Genomic DNA, 17,193 nt, shown 5'->3' with positions numbered 1-17,193 from the left:
GGTTCAGTCCGGTGGTATTTGAAGGTGCTCAAATATGTCGGCCTCTTATCGATAGATTTACTGGCACGTAAAAGATTAAATTTTCGGCTCCTTGGCGTCTCCGAAAACTGTAAAAGTAGTTAGTGGGACGTAAAGCCAATAACATTATTATTATTATTATTATTATTATTATTATTATTATTATTATTATTATTATTATTATTGGTGGAAATGTAGTAAGCAGTTTGGCCTGTACCGACGACTTGGTCCTAATGGCAGACTGTGCTGAAAGCCTGCAATCTAATAAGCTCACCGGTCAAAAAATTAGTCACCGTTGGAAAAATTATTAAAATTCTTAAAATTATTAAATTATTAAAAGGCATCATTTATTACCGTGTAGCTCCGCCTCTGGACTTGATAACCGCCTGGATTTGGTTAGGAAGTGAGTCCACAAGGTTGTGGCACTAACGTCAAAAATCCAGGTTAAGCCACTCGCTGGGGATTTGATCGCGCAGTTCCACCAAATTGCGGGGATGCTGATGTCGGAGTTTTACCCGCTGTTCCAACATGTCCCACAGATTTTCAGTGGGGTTCAAGTCAGGTGATTTTGCAGGCCAATGATCCAGAATGTTTAAATAAACATGCTGATTCATGTTAGTGGTCACCTCATTAAGCGAGTCCAATCCATGATACACCCCTAAAACATGACAGACCCACCTACGGCTTGAACATGACCTTGCAAACATCCAGGATGAAATGCTTCATTTGGCCTTGGGTGCACTCGACGACGTTCGTCATTGGAAATATGATTCGTCAGACCACATTACGTTCCACTGTCCACGTTCGATGATTTCTAGCCCATTGAATACGCGCGGCATTATGTGCCTCTGTGAGCAATGGTCTCTTGTGAAGTGACCTACGCCAAATGTTCACTGCATGCAGTTCTCGTCGCAATGTTCTCTCGCTAACAGGCTGGGCTGGATCTTCATTCACTGACTGCAGCAATTCCTGTCGGGTTTGGAAGCGATTTTGCTTCACAAGTCGTGAAACGCAACTCCGGTCCCTCTCAATCAGGATCTTTATCATCCGACTACAATTCTAACGTCGTGTTTCGTGGCCACTGCTTATAGACATGGTGAACAGTTCACTGCCAAGCACGATTGCCACCTTTTACCACTTTGGCACATCTTTACATCTATCTAGCCATGTTGACGTACGCTGCCCGCTTGAAACATCAATGTCTCACTGATCGCTTCTGCCTTATGCTTACATAGAGGTGCAGTGAGTATGATATGAAACAGTGGCGTATGCTGGTATCAAGGCGTGGGCTACCGGTACCACTAGACTTAGGCTACCCCTTTTCGATAGTTGATTTAGGGAACATCAAGCCTTAAGCATTTTGAACTGCAGCCAACAGCCAACGGAGCTGCCTGCTGTGTTGTCAAGGCTGCTTCACAAGCTACTGCCCTGGTCTCTGCCACCGCCAATACTCAACACCTGATTAACCGAGTTGGTAGCCTAAGGTTTAGCAAATTGAAGTCCAGCTTTGAGGCTAAATGGATAGAATGCTTGTCTTTGGTCCGACGGCCCCGGTTCAATTTTCAGAATCAACCCCCTCATAGTGTTAATTCCCCTGACTTGGGAACTGGGTGTTTATGACGTCTTCGCCATTCATTTTATCCTTATTAGGTCACCACCAAGCCCATGTAGACGCCATGCACCATTCTTCTTCTTCTTCTTCTTATTCTTCTTCTTCTTCTTCTTAACATCATCATAATCGTTAAATAACAATGTTGAATTTTACAGTGGTCGTACCCATCGTTCAATTGTCTTATTATTATGGTTAATTATCTTCCTCGGAAGATAAGTGGTTGTGTCCGACCCATGATCACGGGTTCGATTCCAACCAACAAAAGAGAACACTAAACCTGAAAGATTGCGTTTCATTTTAGCAGATCTACCAATAAAAAGAAAACTATATTACTCCTATAACAGCAGCCCTGCAGTGTCTTCCTACAAGGATGTAGAAGTAAACGGGAGTGAAATACCAGCAGTCCGTTATCTATATATTTAAGACAGAAGGATGTGGTGAGGAAGTATATACGATGAGTAACGCATGGTGATAGGTAGCAGTGGCGATCTGACGGACCGAAGCCTAGCACAGCTATCCTCCGCCGGTCCCCGCGCCTGTAGGCAGACAGCAGCAAGCCGCGTGAGGCGAGTCGATGGGAAGGGACAAGAGTCTGGGCTGCAATATCAGTCTCCGAAGCCTTGTTCTCAGAAATACGTGCGACGTGTTTTCTCATTGCTTTCGAGTTTTGCAAATGGAACAATGTGTCAGATGCTTACAATATAATGTGCTTTAGATTTCCATCGCTCGCATTTGAGGTTTGGGCTTCACTGATAGCCTTGGTAGCCCTCAGTATAGGCCACTGATATGAAAATTATGTTATGTCAGTAGAGAAGAGACCGAAGATAATTTGAATGTCACGTTGGAAATACAAAGCTGAAACAGGAAGATCATTTCAGATATTTGGGATGTGTGTTCTCCGAGGATAGTAAGTGAGACATGCTGAGAGCTCCAAGTTGCGACCAACAGCATTCTGTTACGAAGAAGTGAAATTGTCTTTACATTGATCTGTTTTCAGACCGCACAGAGTGGACTCTCAAGACATCGGCAGAGTTACTCCAAGCAGCTCACAACAGAGAAGACACAGCCAAGATGGTTGCCGACATCCGTAATGGATAGGGACTAGAAGAAGAAGAAGAAGAAGAACCTGTCTTTTCGTACCGTTAGGGGCCGATGACCTAGCTGTTAGGCTCCTTCAAACAACAAACATCATCGTCAAGCCAGACCAAGGAGCTAGTTACAAATAGAGGATTGTTTGAAAGGCGCAACAGTCTATAATAGGGGTGGCCACTAACGTTACTTCTAGGAGCCGCAAATTTAGGAGACAAAAAATTGTGAGCATGTTTTAGAAAATGGTTTATAAAATGAAGACACGTTTTTCATTTTATAACAAATGAAGGAACATTTATTTTCTACACTACACAGAACATTATTTTTCAGGTACACATCAAGGAATGAGATTTTACTTTTGAGAATTGCTTTTTCTGAGTGTTCGTTTTTGCTGTTAGTTTTTTTTTTTGAAATCTGGCTGATAATTGGTAAGCGCAGTTCGTACAATTTCACTTAAATGTTCATCAGTTCGTTCAGATCGATATGTAGATTTAATGAATTTAATCGTTGAGTACAGTGATTTACACACACATAAGTAGTCCCAAAGATTGAGATTAGTCTTTTGGCACACTGTTTTGTTAGTGTGTATTTTTCTTCTGGAACATTCTTCCAAAATTCTATGGTAGAAATACCACTTCGTTTGAGTCCTTTTAATCCTTCGTCCTCTTGCAGTTCTTGTAGCTCCACAATCATTTGTTATTGGTGATGAAACAGGACTGCCATCGCTCACAACATCAACAGAAGAAGGATTTTCCAGGAATGATCTCAAATCATTAGATCTGCCATTGCATTTCTTCAGCACAGCACGCGACTGGCTTCACCTCACGACACTGGCTCACTGACACACACTCCCGCTCAGAGCACTATCAAATGGAAGGCGCCGGAACTATCTTCACCTCCCATGTCTTACCACTGACCTACAGCGCTAATAACCTTAAGCCGCACATCACTGCTACTGACTGACGCCAGCCGCGAGATTTTGTTAGATTCCATTAATTATATCATTTAATTTAACTCTAAGGTTGGTGTCAAGAGCCGTACAAGACTGACTCAAGACCGGGCGAGTTGGCCGTGCGCGTAGAGGCGCGCGGCTGTGGGCTTGCATCCGGGAGCTAGTAGGTTCGAATCCCACTATCGGCAGCCCTGAAAATGGTTTTCCGTGGTTTCCCATTTTCACACCAGGCAAATGCTGGGGCTGTACCTTAATTAAGGCCACGGCCGCTTCCTTCCAACTCCTAGGCCTTTCCTATCCCATCGTCGCCATAAGACCTTTCTGTGTCGGTGCGACGTAAAGCCCATAGCAAAAAAAAAAAGACTGACTCAAGAGCCGCATGGGGCTCGCGAGCCTCGTTGTGGACAGCCCTGGTCTATAATGAAGATGCAGCATGTATGTTATTCTAATGCAGGCCTACATGACGTTGTTAAACAAGCCTCTTGCAGCAGAACTCTGGATAGAGAGCTATGTTCGAAATGTGTAGACTTTTTCGCAATCCACACACACACACACACACACACACACACACACACACACACACACACACACACACACACACACACACACACACACACACACACACACACACACACACACACGTACACGACAGCGTGGTCTATATTTATCCATAAATAACGCGCACGTTTCATGTAATGTAATGCCACTTAGAAAGCAGTGCTGTGGGGTCAAAGCACCCATCATTTCCATCACATTCTGACGTGCTACGGCACTTAATACTTAGCAAATACTCTGTAAAAGAGAGAGAGAGAGAGAGAGACAGAAAAACCATTCAAATGAATGGCGCATGATGCCACATAACAAATTATACTTAATGAATTCCAAGTGCGGTGTGCATTTTAGAGAAAGGTCACCAGCTGTTGAGTTTCACTCTCCGATACTTGGGGACTTTCTCAACCTGTTTTATACTTTACCAGACCAATAAATTTTCTCTTTATCGCTTTGTTTTTATACACACGCTCACTCTTTGATCTACAAGGATAGCAGTCTGTGCAGATTTTCTCTTATACAACAGGTGTGCCGCAAGGCGCAGATTTCGACCCCTTTTTATTACCTTCTTAGAGTGAACATTAATTGGTTCTAAGAAATCTGAAGGAACCTCCTGTTGAATGCAAGGATAGTGAATTGTGAACGGCGGCACTGGGGAGGTTTGTCCTGCATTCTTTCCAAATATTTAGGTCATGCATCTGATACTCGTCCATTGCCAATTCTGTGAAGTAGTGATGAATCGAAAGCAGGAATTATCATCATCATTATCAATGATCTGCATTTAGGGCTATCACCCAGGTGGCAGATTCCCAACCAATTGTTTATCGGACATTTTCCTTGATAATTCTGTAGCTCGGTTCTAAAAGGGACAATGCTTTTAAAAAAAATCGAAACTTAGATAGTAACATATAAAAACGTTTATTTTATCCTGGCCTACAATATATCAAAAGGGCTAATATCTCTGAAAAATATTAAACAGTTAACGTTTAATTAAATAAGCCCTGGGAATTTTTAAGGAATACGATATAAAAATATAGTATTAATCAGTTGAATTTCACAAATAAAGTGTTAACTTTCTAACGTTAGTTGTTGAAAAATTATAAGCAAAACACAAGTGTGCATAGCTCGAAAACGGGTTTTTGACATTGGTCCTTTTAGAACCAAGCCACAGATTTTATTCCAATCGCTTTCACCTCGTATTAAATAGTATTATGCAACAATGTTTATCTTTTCTTTTTTCGGCCGATGAGTAGGGAAGAACAAGTAGACCAATATCAGCCTGGGCCCTCTAACTCAAATATCCGAATCATTTTGTCAAAGAATGTCGACCAGGAAGAAAGAATATAAGGAATATAAGTGCAAAATCTGTACTTACTGCAAAAAGCTTCGTATGAAAATCATATAATGGCATTTTACGAAGTAAAAAAAACATTAATCTGTTGAGGTCCGAAGCAACGGGCATTCCTCAAATATCGACACTGAAATCTACAGCAGTACCAACAAAGAACAATTGAATAAAAATGCAAAGGAGTAAAAGTAATCCGATTACAATTGACAAACACGTTTAGTAATAAAATGTAATTTTTACTCGTAATTTGTTATTTTTTAAAATTTAATTCGTTTACCGTTCAGGTTTGGGTTCTCCTTCAGAGTCAGCGAGGATCCCTCCTCTACCGCCTGAAGGGCAGGGTTTTGGAGCTTAAGACACTTAGTCGTGGATACAACTAGGGAGGAGGACTAGTACCTCGCCCACGCTGCCTCACCTGCTGTGCTTAACAGGTGCCTCGGGGGGGGGGGGATGGGAAGATTGGAAGATATATGCTAGCAACCGGCCGTGTCCTTAAGTTAGGTACCATCCCGACATTTCCCTGGAGGAGAAATGGGAAACCACGGAAAACCACTTCGAAGATGGCTTAGGCGAGAATCGAACTTCTCCTCTACTCAGTTGACATCCTGAGACTTTTCAAATTTAGTGGTATAGTCGGGAATCGAACCGTAAAACTCGGCATGTAAAGCTGTACACTAAAACGCATATATCATTACCCTATTTTTTTTAAATGGCTCATCACTGTTGCCAACTTGACTAGTTACATATTAAAATTACGAGACATAACCTTTAACAGACTAACCTCACAATAATGGAGTTTCCCTTACCCAAGTAAACAATCGATCAAGATATTGATTAAGTCGGTTTTCAAGCTCACTGAGGAATTAAGAAAATAAAGACTGTCTTGCACCCTCACTCAATTGAATGTTATTTATTTCTGCCCTTATTTTGATACACGCATTACTATAACCCTATTCTTCGGTGTTTACCTGGTGTAAATAATTCATCTCCCTTTTTTAAATTTGATGTTACTTGTCGGGCTGAAGTGAAACCATGCTGTAATAATACACACAGGCAAATATATTACATGTGCATATGATGTAAGTCAATAAGAATACACAAATGCTAAGTCTACAACACCGGGCGAGTTGGCCGTGCGCGTAGAGGCGCGCGGCTGTGAGCTTGCATCCGGGAGATAGTAGGTTCGAATCCCACTATAGGCAGCCCTGAAGATGGTTTTCCGTGGTTTCCCATTTTCACACCAGGCAAATGCTGGGGCTGTACCTTAATTAAGGCCACGGCCGCTTCCTTCCAACTCCTAGGCCTTTCCTATCCCATCGTCGCCATAAGACGTATCTGTGTCGGTGCGACGTAAAGCCCCTAGCAAAAAAAAAAAAGAGTCGACAACAGTGGCGTACAGTGTTGCAACTTAGCGGAATTAGAAGACTGTCGGCGGAGAAAAATATCATTTAGCGGACAGCGGAATTTTTTTAGTGGAATTCTAGATTTATTTTAGCGGAATTTAGTGTTTTATCAATTTTATGTTTTTTAAACATTTGTACTCCAATCTGTCTCCGAGCTATTCCGTATTTCTTATCAGGAGCTACTAATCAGATGAGGAAAACATGTTATTTGGATTTGATGTTATGAGTATCATGGTATCATAAATTTGTAATGCGTGGGGAAAGGCTACTTCTCTCTTAGTTGACGAATGACGACAGATAATGAAATTGTGAGAGAGTACCATTTATATTTATGCTATGAAGGAAGACCGTTTAATGAACTGGCCTGTTCTCTGTGTGTGGCCCTTGAGGTAGGAGATTCACCTAGTTTGCATCCAGCACTAATACGCCTGCAAGTTTTAGCTCGCCGGCTCGCAGACAGGGGGTTAATCCCAGTGGAACTATCAGTTGAGGTGAGTGCAGACATTTACTTTTATTATTATTATTATTATTATTATTATTATTATTATTATTATTATTATTATTATTATTATTATTATTATTATTTGAGATCGGATTTCTTGGCGGAATTTTAGCGGAATGTTTAGTAGTATTTAGCGGATGTTGAAAATATAAGTTGGCAACACTGGTGGCGGCCAGCCCTTAAAGACTCCCGGGCGGTGTTCTCCTAGATAACGAAAAAGTTCTTTTACTTTCTCTCGACATTTGAAGTTAAAAAAAATATCGGACGCGAATAATGCTAAGAAAACTACATTTCATTGTAAAACTGTAAATTCTCATCAATAAGGAAGATTGTTATCAAACTTATGCGACTGATTCAGCGCGTACCGGGCGAGTTGGCCGTGCGTGTAGAGGCGCGCGGCTGTGAGCTTGCATCCAGGAGATAGTAGGTTCGAATCCCACTATCGGCAGCTCTGAAGGTGGTTTTCCGTGGTTTCCCATTTTCACACCAGGCAAATGCTGGGGCTGTACCTTAATTAAGGCCACGGCCGCTTCCTTCCAACTCCTAGGCCTTTCCTATCCCATCGTCGCCATAAGACGTATCTGTGTCGGTGCGACGTAAAGCCCCTAGCAAAAGAAAAAAAAAGATTCAGCGCGCAGTTCACTGGTTTCAGGTTGAATATAAGGCACGGGCTCTCCAGCCTCCGTCCGAGGATATAGTGTGCGTGAGAGGGTTGAGATGTAAGGCGGGAGCGCGCTGGTGGACTATTTCGGGTGAAGGAAGAGGCTTTCACGTGGGCAGAGTCCGTAGCAGTGTAGCAGCAAAGATGTCATCACAAACCCCTATACGAGCATGCGCCAGCCAAATCTCCGTGCTTGCATACAATAAAAGAATAACAAATTATGACCGTGTTTGCCCTATTATTTAGATTTTAAGAAGGAAAATAATTATATTGTAATGTAACATTTGAGACCAGGAATTTTGATTCAGACTGGGCCTCTGGCTTGCATCCCGCGATTTCTGAGGCTTGGCAGTAGTGAATTAGTTTGTTTACGCGTCGAAGACTTGAATGAGGGCGGTGGTACTGGTCAGTAGCAAAGAAAGATTTGTTGGAGAATGTACTGTGGCCGCCTCCCAGACCTGAGAGTCCACCGGCCGCAAAATCGTGACAAGACAAGGTTAGGTTACATTAGTTTGATAACGAAATTTCCTTCCGTTTCAACTGAATGATTCTTACAGAGGAGGTAATTTTGTTTTCCTTTTCGGAGGAATTCTTGCAGATTTTTCTTGCTTCTTGAATACATCCGAGTCCACGAACCTGCTACGCAGGCGTAGCAGGGGGAGAGGTGATACTCCCACGTGGCGCGTCCTAGGTGGCGGGTAGCGGGGTCCTAACCGGCTTGCCGGCGGACTTGAGGGAAATAAAATACCTCTCGTGGACCAAACACACACCCCCTGTGGTTAGGCCCTTTAAACAACAAACATCAATCAATCAACACATTCGAGTTGAATTCCATACATACGAAATGAGCGAAATAAGACGGCATTAATAAAATCCTGCGTTCGTTATTTCCCACCAACTATGACGTCATTATATGTATTGTTCGAACTTGTCATAATTCTGCTTACCTGGTATTACCCAAACCGATTTACAACCCTACTGAAAAACAAAACATGCTTTACTTTTACCCGCAAATGTAACACTAGTTATTTTCACAACACGTAAATCGCGCAAGTCACGAAATAAACCATGACTGTACAGTGCCAACGTGCCAGATTAACAGTAACTGTAAGACGTCGTATCGGCAAGTAGGGTCCCTAAACTGTGTAGTTGGCGACACTGAATCGAACACTACAGAGTATAGTTAATATTAAGGGCACGCAACGCTCGGTGATCGTGATATTTGTTCATTTATATTCTGCGGCAGTTCGTGCTAAAATTCGTGTGTGTGCTACAGTGTTCGAGTAAGAAACCGAACATACAACAAATGAACCCACAAAAATATATATAAATAGTTTATAGTTCTCACTCACTGACGCACATACGTCTCTGTTGCCTGCTACACAATTTGTTGATGACTTCAGAATTGAACCTTCGACGGTGGCAAACATTCTTCTCTACTGAGTGCAAAGCAAGCGAACTACGCTGCTGATATAAGATGATGTTTTAAAGAAAGGTCTTGATTCTGTTGGGGGAAGAAGAAACATTTTTCCGGTTCAGCAGTAATGATCCTGTAATGATTAAGATTGGGGTCCCGCAAGTAAGTGTCATTGGACCATTACATTTTCTTATATACATTTAAATGATATGAGTAAAATACTGAAATCACAGATAATGCTTTTTGCGGATGATGTTGTACTATATACGCTCTAGGATTGTGAGCGACTGAAGGGGATCCTCGACAGTGTTGTCGGATGGACAGCAGGCAATGATATGATGATAAACGGGGATGAAAAGTCGGGTTGTACGTTTCACCGAGAGGAGAAGTCCTGTCTGTTATAATTACTTAGCTAATGGAGTGAAAGTTCGTCATGGAGACCATTGGAAGTACCTAGGTGTTAATGTAAGGAAAGCTCTTCTCTGCGGTAATTACATTAATGAAGTTGTGAATACATTTTACAGATCTCTTCTAGAAGGCGTATAAGTCACTAGAGAGACCCCAGTGGTTCTGGAGTATGGGACCCTTACCAGGATAACTTGATTCGAGAAATGGAATAGATCCAAAGGAAAGCAGCACGATTGGCTCCGGATGATTTCTGATAAACGAGTGGTGTTCACACGAAAATCTTGCAAAATGTCTGATCTTTGATATAAAAGTTAAAGTACCGTTCTCAGCCTACATTTTTCTTGCATGCTGTTTGCCTGGCCAGCAACATTAAGTTCTCTCACAAGTAAATCTCCTCAGAACATTCCTAGAAATTGTTTCTGGTCTCAGGAGTATAAATTACATGACAAAACAAATATTCAACAAACAATTCTATGAAAACCAAAACAAATATTCAACAAACAATTCTATGAAAACAATAAACAAAAAAGACTTAACAATTACAAATTACATACGAGTAGTGTAACAAAATAATTAAAAGCATTCGCAAAGAAATTAATACGAAATTTGCGAAAAATAACTTGAAATATTCTTTTACATCTAGTGTAATATAACTACAACACAGTCACTTAAACATTCACCCAAAATTGACAAAACATATTACTAGGCAATCACATAAATGCTTACGTTTTACCAATGCCTTAACACTATGACTTGCAGTAGATAACTCGTGTATGTGCAGTAACACGTGTATTCGTCAAACCTATTAAAAGAGACGTTCAAATCTAAAGAAAAACAGTTTGTTTGTTTCTCTAATCAATCAATCAATCAATCAATCAATCAATCAATCAATCAATCAATCAATCAATCAATCAATCAATCAATCACCACTGATCTGCATTTAGGACAGTCGCCGAGGTGGCAGATTCCTTGGCAGTTGTTTACCTAGTCTCTTAAATAATTTCAATGAATGTGCAAATTTATCGAACATCTCCCTTAGTAAAATATTCTAATCCCTATTTCGTCTTCCTATAAACCAGGGGTTTCAACATACGGCCCGCGAAGGCATTTTATGCGCCCCCCTGACCGAGTTTTCCTAATGTGCCTAAGATTCAGTTTTATATTTCTCGTAGATACCTAGTTAATAAAAACTTTGTACAGGTTGAATTAATTTAACTTCAGTGTTGTTGCCAATTAAGGGACAGTTCGCGGAGTGAAATCTTATCAACTTTTACAGAACGCTTAGTAATGAACATTTTCTGGACTTTTTTAAAAAATTTGTTAGAAAGTACTTGTGCGCGTTAGCGAGTACTTACATTTGTGAACAAACATTTTTTAACATGAAGATTGTAAAATTAAAATTAACGTTCCCGGATCAGTGATGAACACCTACATTCCATTCTGAGGGTGGCTGTGTCAAATCTCCAGACATTTCAAAATTGTCACTTCAAGCGAAGGTCCAGATCTCTCATTATTGTGTAAGTTTATCCAAAGCCAAGAGTAACTGTTTACTTTTCTCAGCTTGTTTTGTATTGTGTGTCAGGTTATTCTTTGTATTTGCGAATAGCCATATGAGAGATTAGCTGTTATCCGCGGCTTCGCTCGCGTGAATTTCGTAATTTGATAAAAGTTTTTTTTTTTTTTTTTTGCTAGTTGCTTTACGTCGCACCGACACAGATAGATCTTATGGCGACGATGGGATAGGGCAGGCCTAGGAGTTGGAAGGAAGTGGCCGTGGCCTTAATTAAGGTACAGCCCCAGCATTTGCCTGGTGTGAAAATGGGAAACCACGGAAAACCCATCTTCAGGGCTGCCGTGATAAAAGTAATCGTTCCTCGGCATTGCACGAAGACATTATATCTGAAAATCCCTAAAGTATAGAAACTCATCGGAAAATTCAGTTTCATTTCCCCCAGAAACTGTTTGTAAACGACGTTTGATGTATTTTGCCTTTTGGGTTTAAGATGACCAGGCTGCTTGGCAAAGTTATATGGGAGAAACAGTCCTGTCTCAAGTCTAAAAAGAAAAAAAAGTGCTTTTTTTATTTTAAAGGAGATTCCAAATACCAATTTCCTTGTCTGTAACATGATCAGTTTTTGAGATAAGCTAATTAAAGGATTCGACCGATTTTGAACCCTTTCACCCCCCTACTCCCCCTTATGTGCATTTTCCGAAAACGTGTTTCTTTGTTTTTAAAGGAGATTCCAAATACCAATTCTTACGTCTGTAACATATTAACTTTTTGAGATATACTGATTTTTAAAAAATCACCCACTTTTTTCATTTCTTTCTCCCCCTCCCCACCGTTCAGTAGATTTATTAGATAAAAAAAAATACGTCTCTCTTTATTTTTAAGGTAGATTCCATGTACCAATTTTCACGTCTTTAAACTGCTAAGTTTCTGAGATATACTCATTTTCAAAAAATCACCCCCGTTTTCACCCCCTTAGCGACGGAATATGCAAAAATCCTCCCTTAGTGTGCATCTACACTGTAATACAAATGAATCCACAAAATTTCATTTCTCAGGGCCGGGCTGAGTGGCTCAGACGGTTGAGGCGCTGGTCTTCTGACCCCAACTTGGCAGGTTCGATCCTGGCTCAGTCCGGTGGTATTTGAAGGTGCTCAAATACGTCAGCCTCGTGTCGGTAGATTTACTGGCACGTTAAAGAACTCCTGTGGGACTAAATTCCGGCACCTCGGCGTCTCCGAAGACCTTAAAATAGTAGTTAGTGGGACGTTAAGCAAATAACATTATTATTATTACCGTCAGTCAGGACATGTTATTTTATATATATGGTTAATTGGTTGGTGATTGAAGAAGAGGGCACCTGGGTGTGTTGAGTGTTAGGGGGGGATGACGGGGGTGAGGGGGGGGGATGATGCGGCCCGCGGTTCGTTTAGGAATCTGCCATACAGACCCCCCCCCCCCTTCCCCAAAAATTAAGTTGAGCACTCTTGCTATAAACGAGTACTCACTCACTCCCCTGGCGCTACAGTCTATGGAGGGCCCTGGCCTCTCCAATAGCTCTTGCCCACTTCTTTCGGTCCAGAACTCTTCTTCTCCAGCTCTGGATTCCTGACAACTCCAGATCTCTCGACACGTTATCCAGCCGTCTTCCTTGGCCGCCAGAATGTTGGTCAAGGATCATATTTGTTGCTCTGTCCTGGTCCATCCTTACGATGTGTCCGAGGTACCGAAGTCTCCTCTTTTTTGGCCTCTGCGACTATCTCGAGTTCACCGTACTGGACTTAGACTACTTCTCCTTGATCGTGAACCGCACCGATCTTCCTCAAGATGTTTCTCTCCTACATCCGTAGCAAAGTTCTTGTACCTTGTTTAGGGTCCACGTCTCGAATAATAAATGAATAATTGTCCCAATTTGTCCTCTTGACTTCCGACTTTATCTTCCTACATACCTGCCAACCCTTCCGATTTTTACTCGTCTTCCGCTTTTCCGATTTAATTTTACTTCTTCCTATTTTTGAACAATATAACTGTGCCTTTGCTGGCAGGATGTAGTGTTTACAGTGCACTATGTCTTCTGGTATAGCCCTTTCAGACCTGAAAGAAAACTGGAGGTGTGAATTTTTGTTTGTACGTCAAGAACTGACTAAAATGCTCCTCAATACACATATTAATAGTTTATTTTACAAAATAAAAACTAACATCCGTAAAACAGGACCCACACAATTGTGCGTATCAAAATTCAAAACCTCGTTGTATCACGTACGATGGTGTAGCTTCAAAATTTACGTTCACTAACCAATGTACACACTTCATTGAATATATTCCGGTATTCAGTAAAGCTTCTAGATTAATATAAACGCAGTAAATAAATACTTACTTTCGGCACTACTGCTTCCTGCCATCTCGCCGATCAACTGTGCTTTTTAAACTCTTCTTCCTTCGCCCTGGCGGTCAAGCGCATACTAAAATCAATTGAAATACACGCCACGTGTCCTGCACAATCACTGCAGTCCGGTGTAGCGCCGAAAAAACATCAAATACGGTCAGGGATAACTAAAATACGAACCCGCACAATTGTGCGTACTCGGTCTGAAAGGGCTAGGCTAGAGCAATTAAGTTACTTTCATTGAACCGTCTCAATCTTATCCATGGCTTTGACAGTATGAAAGTGACTGAGGTATGAGCGATGCTAGTAATGCCATTCCTTTAGCAGCCAGTCCCTGCTATGAATGGTGTGAAACTGTTGCTCATAACGTGGGTTGGTACATGCATTTCAGTGGGCTTGGAAGACTGATATGTAATAGCAACTTCTGGCTCGGTGAGGAAATCAACGGGAAACTACCTCACTCCTCATTTCCCTAGTACGCCTCTTCAGTGATGCCTGGGCCATCTATGACAGCTGATGGCAGAGCTGTTGAGGATCCAACCAGCCTTCGGGCTGATGACTAAACATACATAACCTCCAGTACGATGTATACTTTTCCCCTAGGATAAATTCTTATGTGTTTGTGTAATTAACACAACCTCATTTTCAAGCTGCTTTATTTGGCGAGTCCGTCTTCGTGTATCGTGTTTCCCTCTCATTATAGCACCGTGTTTGCCTTACAGCTGGGAATTCAGGACGGCAATCGTCCTACAAGCGAGAGAGGCCACCGTCTCCGTTAATTAATCGGGACGAAAGAATGAGTTTGTTATTGTGTGGATCGCGCGCTGTTTAACAACGTTCCCACATGCACTAGCTGAGTTCGAATCACCTTGATGATAATAAGGCAGATACAATTTCACCCAGATATCAGCCAGATATTGGGGCAAATATTCGTTTATAGGAAAGGGAGTTAGGGATTGTAATAACTTACCAAGGGAGAAGTTCGATAAATTTCCAATTTCTTTACAATCATTTAAGATAAGGCTAGGAAAACAACAGATAGGGAATCTGCCACCTGGGCGACTGCCCTAAATGCAGATCAGTAGTGATTGATGATGATGATGATGACGACGAAGAACAACATTATCCATAACAAGCCGTATCTCTGATTCCAGGTGTTAGAAAACAATAAAGGTTTTAAATTTTTGGTGCCAATAAATGTTCTAGATTTGATCAAATTTGAAAATAACTGCTAGTGTTTCCTTCATACAACGGGATGTATAAAAATTACCGTGAATTTATGCAGATGTCTGTCGTTGTGTATTGCTGTACCGTGTATAGCAGCGATTTAATTAATTTCGTGTGGCTATTTCTAGCCGGATGCAGCCCTTGTAAGGCAGACCCTTCGATGAGAGTGGGCAGCCAGCGATCAGCCATTGGTAGGTAACTGCGTGTTATTGTGGTGGAAGATAGTGTTATGTGTGGCGTGTGAGTTGGAGAGATGTTGAGGACAGCACAAACACCCAGTCACCGAGCCAGAGGAATTAACTATTTAAGGTTAAAATCTCCGGCCCTCTGGACCATCTCACAACATTGTCGAGGTCTTCTTGCAGTCACGCACAATCTTGTAGCTTATTTATTACTTCATACAGTATAACATTATCCACAAAAAGCCAGCACGCTAACCATTTAGCCATGGAGCCGGACATAGCAGCAATGAAAGGTTCGGAATCATTTCATAAACGAACCCGTTCTCCACTTCTCTTTACGACAAGTTTTTCTCTATTACCTTTAAAAGTTCCCAATAAACAAACTATTACTGCTACATGTATTATTATTATTATTATTATTATTATTATTATTATTATTATTATTATTATTATTTGATTCGTTGTGCCCAACTGTGGAGCGCGTTTGAACTTATTTTGCACAATGTTTCTTCTTCTTTTCTTCCCAATATCTCTTCATTTTTTCACTGTGTTCCTTTCTGCGTGTTTCTGTCCAGCCTGTATTTTTTCTTGTTGGTTTCTCTGCAAATTTATGTTTGTTTACTAAGCTTCTAAATTTCATTCTATCTTGAATGGTTTCGTCCTCAATACCCATTTCTTGTAGATCTTCATGAATTTCTGGTAACCAATTGTTGCCGATTTTCAGGGTTAGAGCTAGAATTAGAATTTTCTTTGTCAGCCTGTTGTTATCCATTCTGTGTAGGTGTCCGTAGAATTTTAGTCGTCTCTTTCTGATGGTATCTGTGATATTTTCTGTGAATTGGAAAAATTTCGTGTGGTTTCTTTTTCATCCAAATTCCATTTTCGAACTTTGGTCCTCGGATTTTTCTGAGAATTTCCCTCTCTTGTTTCTCAATGCTTTTCATTTGCGACCTGCCGCCAATGATCAGTTATTATTATTATTATTATTATTATTATTATTATTATTATTATTATTGTTGTTGTTGTTGTTGTTGTTGTTGAACATCCAGAGCAGTTTGGAACCCTATTTTACATAGTATACTAGGGTTTTTTACGAGTACCGAGCTCGATAGCTGCAGTCGCTTAAGTGCGGCCAGTATCCAGTAATCGGGAGATCGTGGGTTCGAGCCCCACTGTCGCCAGCCCTGAAGATGGTTTTCCGTGGTTTCCCATTTTCACACCAGGCAAATGCCGGGGCTGTACCTTAATTAAGGCCACGGCCGCTTCCTTCCACTTCCTAGGCCTTTCCCGTCCCATCGTCGCCATAAGACATATCTGTGTCGGTGCGACGTAAAGCAAATAGAAAAAAAAAAGGTTTTACGAGTAGTTAAAATACATATTCAGTTTTACAATGAAAATGAATTCATGTATCTAATCGGCGGAAAATGAAGTGGATGAAGTTAATAAAATATTTGTTAACAGCATGGCTTCTTGAACAAATGATACAGGGGTTTTGATAATGCAATGTTGCAATAATTCAAATGAGAGTTCAAGTCATGCCTTCTTCGTTCAAATGCAGCACATTCAAACAGTAGGTGGTCCACTGTTTGTGAGGATCCACAGACGCACGTGTATTCCAGTAAATTAGAGCGATGAAAGCAAGACTTCAGCTTTTACAGCCACGGGTTCGAGGGACTTATTAGGAGCAAACTGGAGCAGTGAAGACCTCAGATTAGCGTAGCGGCGAAACCAAGTGTGGAAATAAGACACCAGAGTGTATGTTTAGTAGGGGACCCCATCTTTGGCTGCCCTGAGTCCCAAGTAGGACATTCTGATGAATGTCTGCAGCAAATGACGCAGCAAATTGAATCTTTTTTTTTTTTTTTTTTTTTTGCTGCGCGCGCACACAATGTCTGTATATTTGATTAGCTGAAGATGAAATCCACCAAT

At 41.2% G+C, this 17,193-nt stretch overlaps 1 protein-coding gene across 1 annotated transcript in view; it reads left to right on the top strand.

Annotated features, from left to right (window-relative positions):
* The window catches only part of osp (outspread), a 558,133-nt gene that overhangs the window by 332,814 nt on the left and 208,126 nt on the right, over positions 1-17,193 (top strand). The window lies entirely within an intron of this gene.

Source organism: Anabrus simplex, chromosome 13 (assembly GCF_040414725.1).
Source record: "Anabrus simplex isolate iqAnaSimp1 chromosome 13, ASM4041472v1, whole genome shotgun sequence".
NCBI classification, from domain to species: domain Eukaryota; kingdom Metazoa; phylum Arthropoda; class Insecta; order Orthoptera; family Tettigoniidae; genus Anabrus; species Anabrus simplex.
The sequence above is the reverse complement of the archived record's forward strand: the minus strand, read 5'-3'. Positions and strand labels throughout refer to the sequence as shown.